Below are 8,540 nucleotides of genomic sequence, written 5' to 3'. Positions count from 1 at the left end.
GGATCCAAGTAAGATGAAGTTGTTAACAGTTCCAATCTCTTCTCCATCCATCATGATGTTGCCTATCAGTCTAGTGTTAAGAATCTTTGTTTTCTTGACATTGAGATATAATCCATATTGAAGGCTGTATTCTTTGATCTTCAACAAGTGCTTCAAGTCCTCCTCACTTTCAGCAAGCAAGGTTGTGTCATCTGGATAACGTCCTGATCCTCTTCATAGAGTCCAGCTTCTTAAATAATATACTTTGCAAACAGATTGAATAGGTATAGAAGGAGAATACAATCCTGACACACTCCCTTCTCAATTTTAAACAGCCTCCTGGTCCAGATAGAAGTTATGCATAAAGTGGTCTGGGACTACCATTCTTCTGAATGTCAGCCACAATTTTTTACGACCAACAAAGTCAAACACCTTTGAACAATCAATAGAGCACAAATAGACATTCTTCTGGAATTCTCTACTTTCAGCCAAGGTCCTTCTGTCATCAGCAATGATATCCTTAGTGCCATAGCCTCCTTAAATCCTGCTTGAACTCCTAGTAGTTCCCTATCTACATACTGTTCTAGCAGTTTCTGAATGATCTTCAGCAGTGTTTTGCTTTCATGTCATATTAATGATATTGTTCAATAGTTTTCACATTCTGTTGAATCACCTGTCTTGGGAATGGGAACAAAGATAGACCTCTTCCAATCCATTGGCCAGACAGCTGTCCTTCAAATTTCCTGGCATAGACTGGTGAGTGCATCCAGAGCTGCATCTATTAACCGAAACAAGTCAATTGGCATCCCATAATTTCCTGGGGCCTTATTTTTTGCCAGTACCTTCATTGCAGCTTCCACTTCCTCCTTCATTACCATTGGCTCCTGTTCATATGGTACTTCCTGTACCTTTTAGTGCCAATCAATTCTTTTTGGTACAGTGATTCTGTGTATTCCCTTCACCTTCTTTAGATTCTTTCTGCATCATTCAATATATTGCCCATACATCTTTCAATATTGAGACTTGAGGCTTAAATTTGTTTTTCTGTTCTCTCAGCTTGAGAAATGCAGAGTGAGTTCTTCCCTTTTATACTCCAATTCCAGCTCTCTTCACATGCCTTAATAATACTTTTCTTTGACCTTTCAAGTTGTCTTTTGAAATCTTCTGTTCAACTCTTCTGCTTAGGTTTATCTTTGTTTTGGTTTCTAAATGCTCTAGTGCAATTTTTAGAGTGTCTTCTGACATCTATTTCCATTTTTTCTTTCTCTTCTGTTTTGGTAATGACCTTTTGCTTTCTTCATGGATGATAACATCCTACAATTCATCTAGTGTTTGATCATTGGTGTTCAATGACTCAAACCAATTCCTAAAATGATCTTCATATCTAAGAAATTCAGATGGAATAGATTCAAGATGATATCTTAGTTCTTGTAGACTTACTTTCATTTTCTCTGGCCTTTTTTTGAACTTGCAGTGCTGCCTGCTGATACTGAGCTTCTCCAATGATTTCTTCTACAAATATAGTCAATCTGATTCAGGTGAGATCCCTGTGTAAAGTGATAGTTTGTGTCTTTTTAAGAAGGCATTTGCAATTAATAAATCACTGAAAACACAAAATTTGATCATTCTCTTTTTAGCCTCATTCCTGTCACCAAGCCCATATATCCCAACTATTAGTTCTTTTATCATTAACACATCTTGATTGCACATTTGGTCAATTTCAGAATGCAAGATTTGGTAAAATTTCTTAGTTTCATCCTTTTTTGCTCTAAATGTAGAAGTATATATTTGAAAAATTGACATGTTAAAGGATCTTCCTTCTATGCATATGGATAATATCTTATCACTCACTCATAAGATTGTATTTCAGGACAGAACTTGAAATTGACTTTTTTACTATGAATGCAACACCATTCTTCTACTGTTTTCCATTCCCAGGGTAGTGTACTATATCTGATTCAAAGTGGTCAAAGCTCATCTCATTTCACTAACACCTCATGCATTTCATTTTTAACAAGTTCCAGTTTTCCAGCATTCAAGCTATATACATTCAACATTCCATTTATTAAACTATGTTTGTCATTGTTTTTCCTCATTTTAACTGACTGCCTGCCAATCTGGGCTCTACTACTATACTACTATTACGATCCACATTCCTCTAATGTTCATAGGTTTTTCAAAGGACTGTTATTTAAGAAGTGGATGGCAAAGCCTGCTTCATAATTTGTCTTAATCTGGGGGCTGTACTAAAACCTGTCCACCATGGGTAATCCTTATGGCATTTGACATATTAGTGGCCTAGCTTTCAGTATCACAGCAACCCACAAGTTACCTTAGTACAGCAAACTGACAAATAAGTATTCAGAACAATGTTCTCCAAAATGCAGTAATTGTCAATGTAGTTTGTAACTCTAATATCAAATCAATCTTTACACCTGAGTGTTAGTTAAATCAAAACAACTTACTTTCCAGAATCCAACTTCTTCAAAAAGGAGGATCTCAAGAATAAAACTGGCTACATCTGTAGAAAAAGACAGTGAAAAAACTCAGTATCAGCAGGCCGATGAGGGCCAAGGGCCAACTGTGGAACAAATTATTATAATAAAGTCAAGAACTAGATAAAACCTAGAGTTATAATGAATTCTTAAACATTGCTGTTATTTGGAAATCATCTATTAATGATACAAATTTTTCCAGAAACATTCACTGAAAGTAAGTGTGAGTCTTACAATATAAAGGTTGGGTAGAAATTAAGAGAGAGGAAACAAGTAGTAATAGCTTTGAGGGCTTAATTTCTTTTAGATTGCATATATTATCTTATTTCTTGCTTTTCAAAATCAGCCACCAACTGCTTTTTTGGTTGTTGTTCTAAACTTAGTCTGAGATTGAACTTTTTGCCTGAAGTAATTCACAATCTTTTTTTTTTTCTTTTTTTTTTTTAACACAATCTCTTTCTGAGGAGAAAACTGAGCTTGGGAAATTTCATGATAAATTTTAATGGAATTAAGATTTGAACAAGAATAAGAATTAAGACTGGACTCTTGTGATAACCGTAATACCCTATCATACATCGCTTTTAAATTAAATTAAATTTAAATTAAATGGTTATCACAAGAGTCCACAATTAAGGTTGCATAGTGGAATGTACTTGGGACGGTGGGAGGGGTGCAGAGGGGATTGTGTAACAGGGAAGGAGTGTTTTTTTAACTTTTGAAAGAGAGGAGCGAACGGGGGGGGGGGGGGGGGATTGGGTGGGGAGAGAAGTGCAGCAATGAATGAATGGAAATCCAAAATCTCTGTAAATGCTCATTAAAATTATTAAAAAAAAAGAATTAAGACTGAACAGTGAAAGTCAGTTTATGTAAGAACTGATGATACAAATTTAACAAAGGAAGCCATTGATTATGAAAACAGTTTCTATAGATCCATAATCCATAAACCAGACAGTGAGATGAGGGCTAAATATAAAGTCAGACTTATATGACTTTCGATTGTGAGAGACACGGAAAAAAATCAGGTATCAGCTTGTTATATATAGAAGGGGGAAAGGGTTATAACTAAAGATTTTCTTTTTGGTGTTTTAATATAAAGAGGTTTTTTTCTCATTACAAATAAGGAAATTAATCTGCTTTTTCGTCTTCAGAATAAGCAATGTTGCTGCTACGTTTTTGCTGTTGACTACAACTCCTAATGAACAGTAGATCTGAACTTTGCCCTATCCTGTGCCATCCTCAAAATCTTTGATAAGCTCGAATTTATTGTGATATTCACTGTGCAAACCCACCTCATAGAAGTTAGTGCTATCTTTCTCAGACTCTCCACCTTTAGCAGCATGTTATCTTTATCTTAGTCCTGGTTCTTTCAGACAACATGTCCAAAGTATGTAAGACCAAGTTTCACCATCCTACATTGTTTCACTTCCTCCAAGAAAGACTTGCTCTTTTGTGAGCCCATGGGGTATTCAGTACTCTTCTCCAATACCAGTTCAAAGTCATCTTTAATTGTTTAACTTTCAGATGTGTAGGAAGCAATTGAAAATTGAATGTTGTTGTTGTTGTTGTTATGAGTCGTTTGCGACTCATAGCGACCCTATGTACAACAGCCCTAAACCCTGCTCTATCCTGTGCCAATCTCATTGCCTCTGACACACCCATCCCGATTACCCCAGTCACTGAATCCATCCACCTCATAGAGGGTCTTCCCCTCCTGCAATGTTTATTGTTATGTACCATCAAGTAAGTCGCAACCTACAACTGACCTCCAGCGGGTTTTCAGAATCAGTAAATTGCACAAGAAGATTACCCTTCTATCTCCCACAGAGCAGCTTGTCAATAGGCCACCAGGGATCTTTGTGGTGAATAGTAAATAGGACTAGGAAAAAATCACTTTCATTGCCTAGCATTAGGGAAGCTGTATCATTTAGAGCAAGGTCTAATGACTCACCAAGGGATCTTGACAATAATAAAGATTCCAGGATTCTGTGCTAGATTCAAGACAAAGGTCCAGAAATGTGTTTTAACAAGTTTTAACAAGTCTCCCTGTGATACTTGTGAACAACCAGTGTTTAGAATTTATGACACAATGGTATTAAGTATAGTCTCTGGAATCAGAAGCACATAAGTTCAAGTTTTCACTATGGTTTTGTATGAATTATTCTATGTCCTTCGGTGATCATTATGGATGAAGTCAAATACATGAATGTAAATTCTTGTACACATAAATGCTCAATTTATATTAGTTATATTATCTTTTAATATAAGAATTTATTTGAGAAAATTCCCTTCCCTAAAAGCAGTTGTTTCTACAAAGAGATTTAGCCTTGGACGTGCTCACCAGTCTATGCAAGGAAATTTGGAGGATAGTTGACTGAATAGAAGAGATTCCTATTTATTCCGATTCCCAAGAAAGGTGATCCAACAGAATGTAAAAATTATTGAACAATTTAATTAATATCACATTGCAAGCAAAATCCTGTTGAGAATCATTCAAAAACTTGATATTGTCTTTTTAATTATAAATGTTAACACCATTCTTCTTCTGTTTTTCATTCTCAGCATAGTATACCATATGATTGTCTGATACAAAGTGGTCAAAGCTAATCTATTTCATCTCACTAATGCCTAGACTGCTCATGTTCATGTTTGATTTTTCATAAATTTTTTGAAACATTTTTTAAACATTCATGTTTTGTACGGTCCCTGTTCCAGTATTAAAGGATGTTTGCCACTATTTTTCCTCATTTTGATTGATGTCTAATCTGGACTCTGCCTCTAATACTATATAACTATCCGTGTTCCTCTTCTATTCGTAGGGTTTTCAGAAGCCTGCTATTTAAGGAATGAACGGCCAATCCTACTTCTTAGTCTGTCTTAATTTTGGACTACAACCTGTCAGTCATGGGTGACCCTTGTGATATTTGACACACTTACCTAGCTTTTTGGCATCACAGCAACTCACAAATTACCTCAACACAGCAAATTTACAGACAAGTGTTGTACTAATTAGAATTAGTACATAATAATTATATAAAAATATAATGTATATGAATGATTATAAAACACAATGTACATGAATGAAATTTAAATATATCAAAATAAAATTCAGAATGTTATGGTTTTGGTGCCATTGAGTTAACTACAACTTATCACATTGAATAACGGATCTGTACCTTGCCCTTCCTGCACCACCCTCATCATCTCTGATATTCTTGAGTCCATTGTTACAGTCACCGTGTTAATCCATTTTGTTAAAAGTCTTCTTGTCTTTTGCTGACTCTCCACTTTTCCCAGCATGACATCTTTTCTACAAGGCCTGGGACCTTCTGAAAACATCCCTCAAGTATGTAATGTGGTATTTTACCATCCTTGCATCAAAGGAACACCCTCGTTGCATATCCTCCAAAACAGACATGTTTGTTCTTTTATCAGTTGGCCCATAGGATATTCAGTGCTATTCTCCCACACTAAAATTCAGAGACATCAGTTTTCCTTCTGTCATCCTTATTCACTGTCCACCTTCTAAATTGATGAGAAGTAACTGAAAATACCATGAGTTGGATCAGGTGCACCTTGGTCTTTAACTGACACTTTAGTACTTTGGAGAGGGCCTTGACAGCAGATTTTTCCAACACAACATGTCTTTTTATTTCCTGACTGCTGTTACCATGGATGTTGATTGTGAATCCAAGTAAAATAAAATCTCTTTCATCATGTTACCTGTTGGTTCACTGGTGATGATTTGTGCCTTCTTGATGTTGAGATGTAATTTATGTTGAAGGTTGTAGTCTTTGATCTTTTGTAGCAAGTATTTCAGGTCCTCTTTACTTTGAGCAAGCAAGATTGTGTCATTAACATAAGGTTCTTGATGAATCTTTCTCTGATCCTGATGTCACATTCTTCTTCTTAGAGTACAGCTTCTTGAATTATTTACTCAGCATACAGAATGGACAATGGAGAAAGGTTACAATCAGGATGCACACCTTTCCTGATTTTAAACCATGCAGTGTTCCCGTGTTCTGTTTAGACAATAGCTTCATGATTTATGTGTAGGATTTACATGGGCCAAATTAAGTGTTCTAGGAGTCCCATTCTTCTCAACATTAGCAAAAATGTGTTGTAGTCAATAAAACAAACACAAACATCTTTGTATTAATATATAACACATCTGAAGGAGTGCAGAATCAAAGAAATGGAACAAAGAATTAGTTCCACAGAATTAGCAAATTAGAGTACAAATATCTCACTATTAATCTATTAGAGGAACAATCAGAGAACAAGAAGGAGGGATGAAGAGAGCCTAAGAATTATATTTAATAATAATAACATTGAGAGAAATAACTTACATATGATTTGAATCTCAGAAGAGAAAGCACATGAAAAACAAGACACAGAGGAAATCATGAAAGATTTGTTACTTGAAAATTTCCTTTATGGAAAAGGAGTTGAGCAAACTCCAAACAGTATATATTCCAAAAGGAAAACATCAAGACAAACCATAATCAAATTTTCCAAAATTAAAAAGCTGAAAGCAGTTTGGGAAAAACTTAGTGTCATTTACAAAGGAGAACCAATAAGATTAAGTTCTGACTTCTCAGCAAAAATTATGAAGGCAAAAAGGCAATAGGATGACATAAATAAGACTCTGGAAAAGGTCAACCAAGAATCCTGTTGTTGCTGTTATGTGCCATCAAGTCACTGGTGATGCTGTACAACAGCTCTGAAGCCTGCCTTATCCTGATCCAGTCTCACTGACTCCAACATACCTATTCCCATTACCCCAGTTACTGTATCAATCCATCTCATCTGGGGCCTTCCTCTCCTGCGTTGTCCCTCCACTCTTCCAGACATGATGTCCTTCTCCAAGGACTGGTCCCTACTGATCATGTGCCCAAAGTATGTGAAACAGAGCTTCAAAATCCTAGCCTCCAGGAAGAAACTTGGTTTCACCCTCTCCAAGACAGACTTACTTATTTTCTTGGCATCCATGCTATGTTCAAGACTCTTCTCCAGCACTGCAACTCAAAAGCATCAATTCTTTTGTCATCCTTAGTCATTGCCCAGCTCTCTGATGCATAGCACATAATTGCGAAGACAGACGTCATTGCTTCTCAGTATTCTAGAAAGGTACCAGACAGTAGATTTTTCCCAGTGCAATTCATCTTTTGATTTCCTGAATGCTGATGCCAAGAGTGTTAATTGTGGAGCCGAGAAAGCTGTAATTGTTAACAACCTCAATCTCTTCTCCATCTATCATGGTACTGCCAATTGGCCCAGTGGTGAGAATCACTGATTGTTTTCTTGATGCTGTGCTTCAGTCCATACTGAAGACTACAGTCCTTGACCTTCTGTAGTAAGTGCTTCAGGTCCTCCTCAGTTTCAGCAAGCATGGCTTCATCATCTGCATAACGTATGTTGTTGATAAGTCTTCCTCCAATGATGATACCACATTCCTTCTCATAAAGCCCAGCTTCCTGAATGATCTGTTCTGCATGTAGATTGAAAAAACAGGATACATCCCTGACCCACTTCTTTCCTGATTTTTAACTATGCAGTGCTTCCTTGCTCTGTTCTGAGGACTACTTCCCAGTCTGAATATTGGTTTCACATGAGCAAAATCAGGTGTTCTGGAATTCCCATTTTCTTCAAGATTAGCCACAATTTGTTGTAATCTACACACTCAAATGTCTTTACATAGTCAATGAAACAGATAGACATTCTTCTGATACCCTTTGCTTTCTGCCAAGATCCATCTGACACTTATAACTCTAGTGCCATGGCCTCTTCTAAACCCGCTTGTATTTTTGGTCGTTTTCTGTTGATGTACACTGTTCCAGTCATTTTTTGATAATGTTCAGCAGGATTTTGCTTGCATCAGATATTGGTAATATTGTTTGAAAATTTCCACACTCTGTTTAGTCACCTTTTTTTTTGGAATGGGAATAAATATGGATATGTTCCAGTCAGTTGGCCAGATAGTTGTCCTCCAGATTTCTTGGCACAACCTGGTGAGCATGTCGAGGACAGCATCTGTTTGTTGAAATATGTCAATTAGTACTCCATCAA

General features: G+C 36.5%; 1 pseudogene; it reads right to left on the bottom strand.

Moving 5' to 3' along the window:
- Nucleotides 1–2,408: 2,408 nt before the first annotated feature.
- LOC102874740 overlaps nucleotides 2,409–8,540 on the bottom strand; it is a 22,159-nt pseudogene continuing 16,027 nt past the window's right edge.

This window comes from Elephantulus edwardii, unplaced genomic scaffold (assembly GCF_000299155.1).
Source record: "Elephantulus edwardii isolate Elephantulus edwardi_28Jun2011 unplaced genomic scaffold, EleEdw1.0 scaffold00111, whole genome shotgun sequence".
NCBI classification, from domain to species: domain Eukaryota; kingdom Metazoa; phylum Chordata; class Mammalia; order Macroscelidea; family Macroscelididae; genus Elephantulus; species Elephantulus edwardii.
Note: the sequence above shows the minus strand (reverse complement) of the source record. Positions and strands in the feature narration are given on the sequence as shown.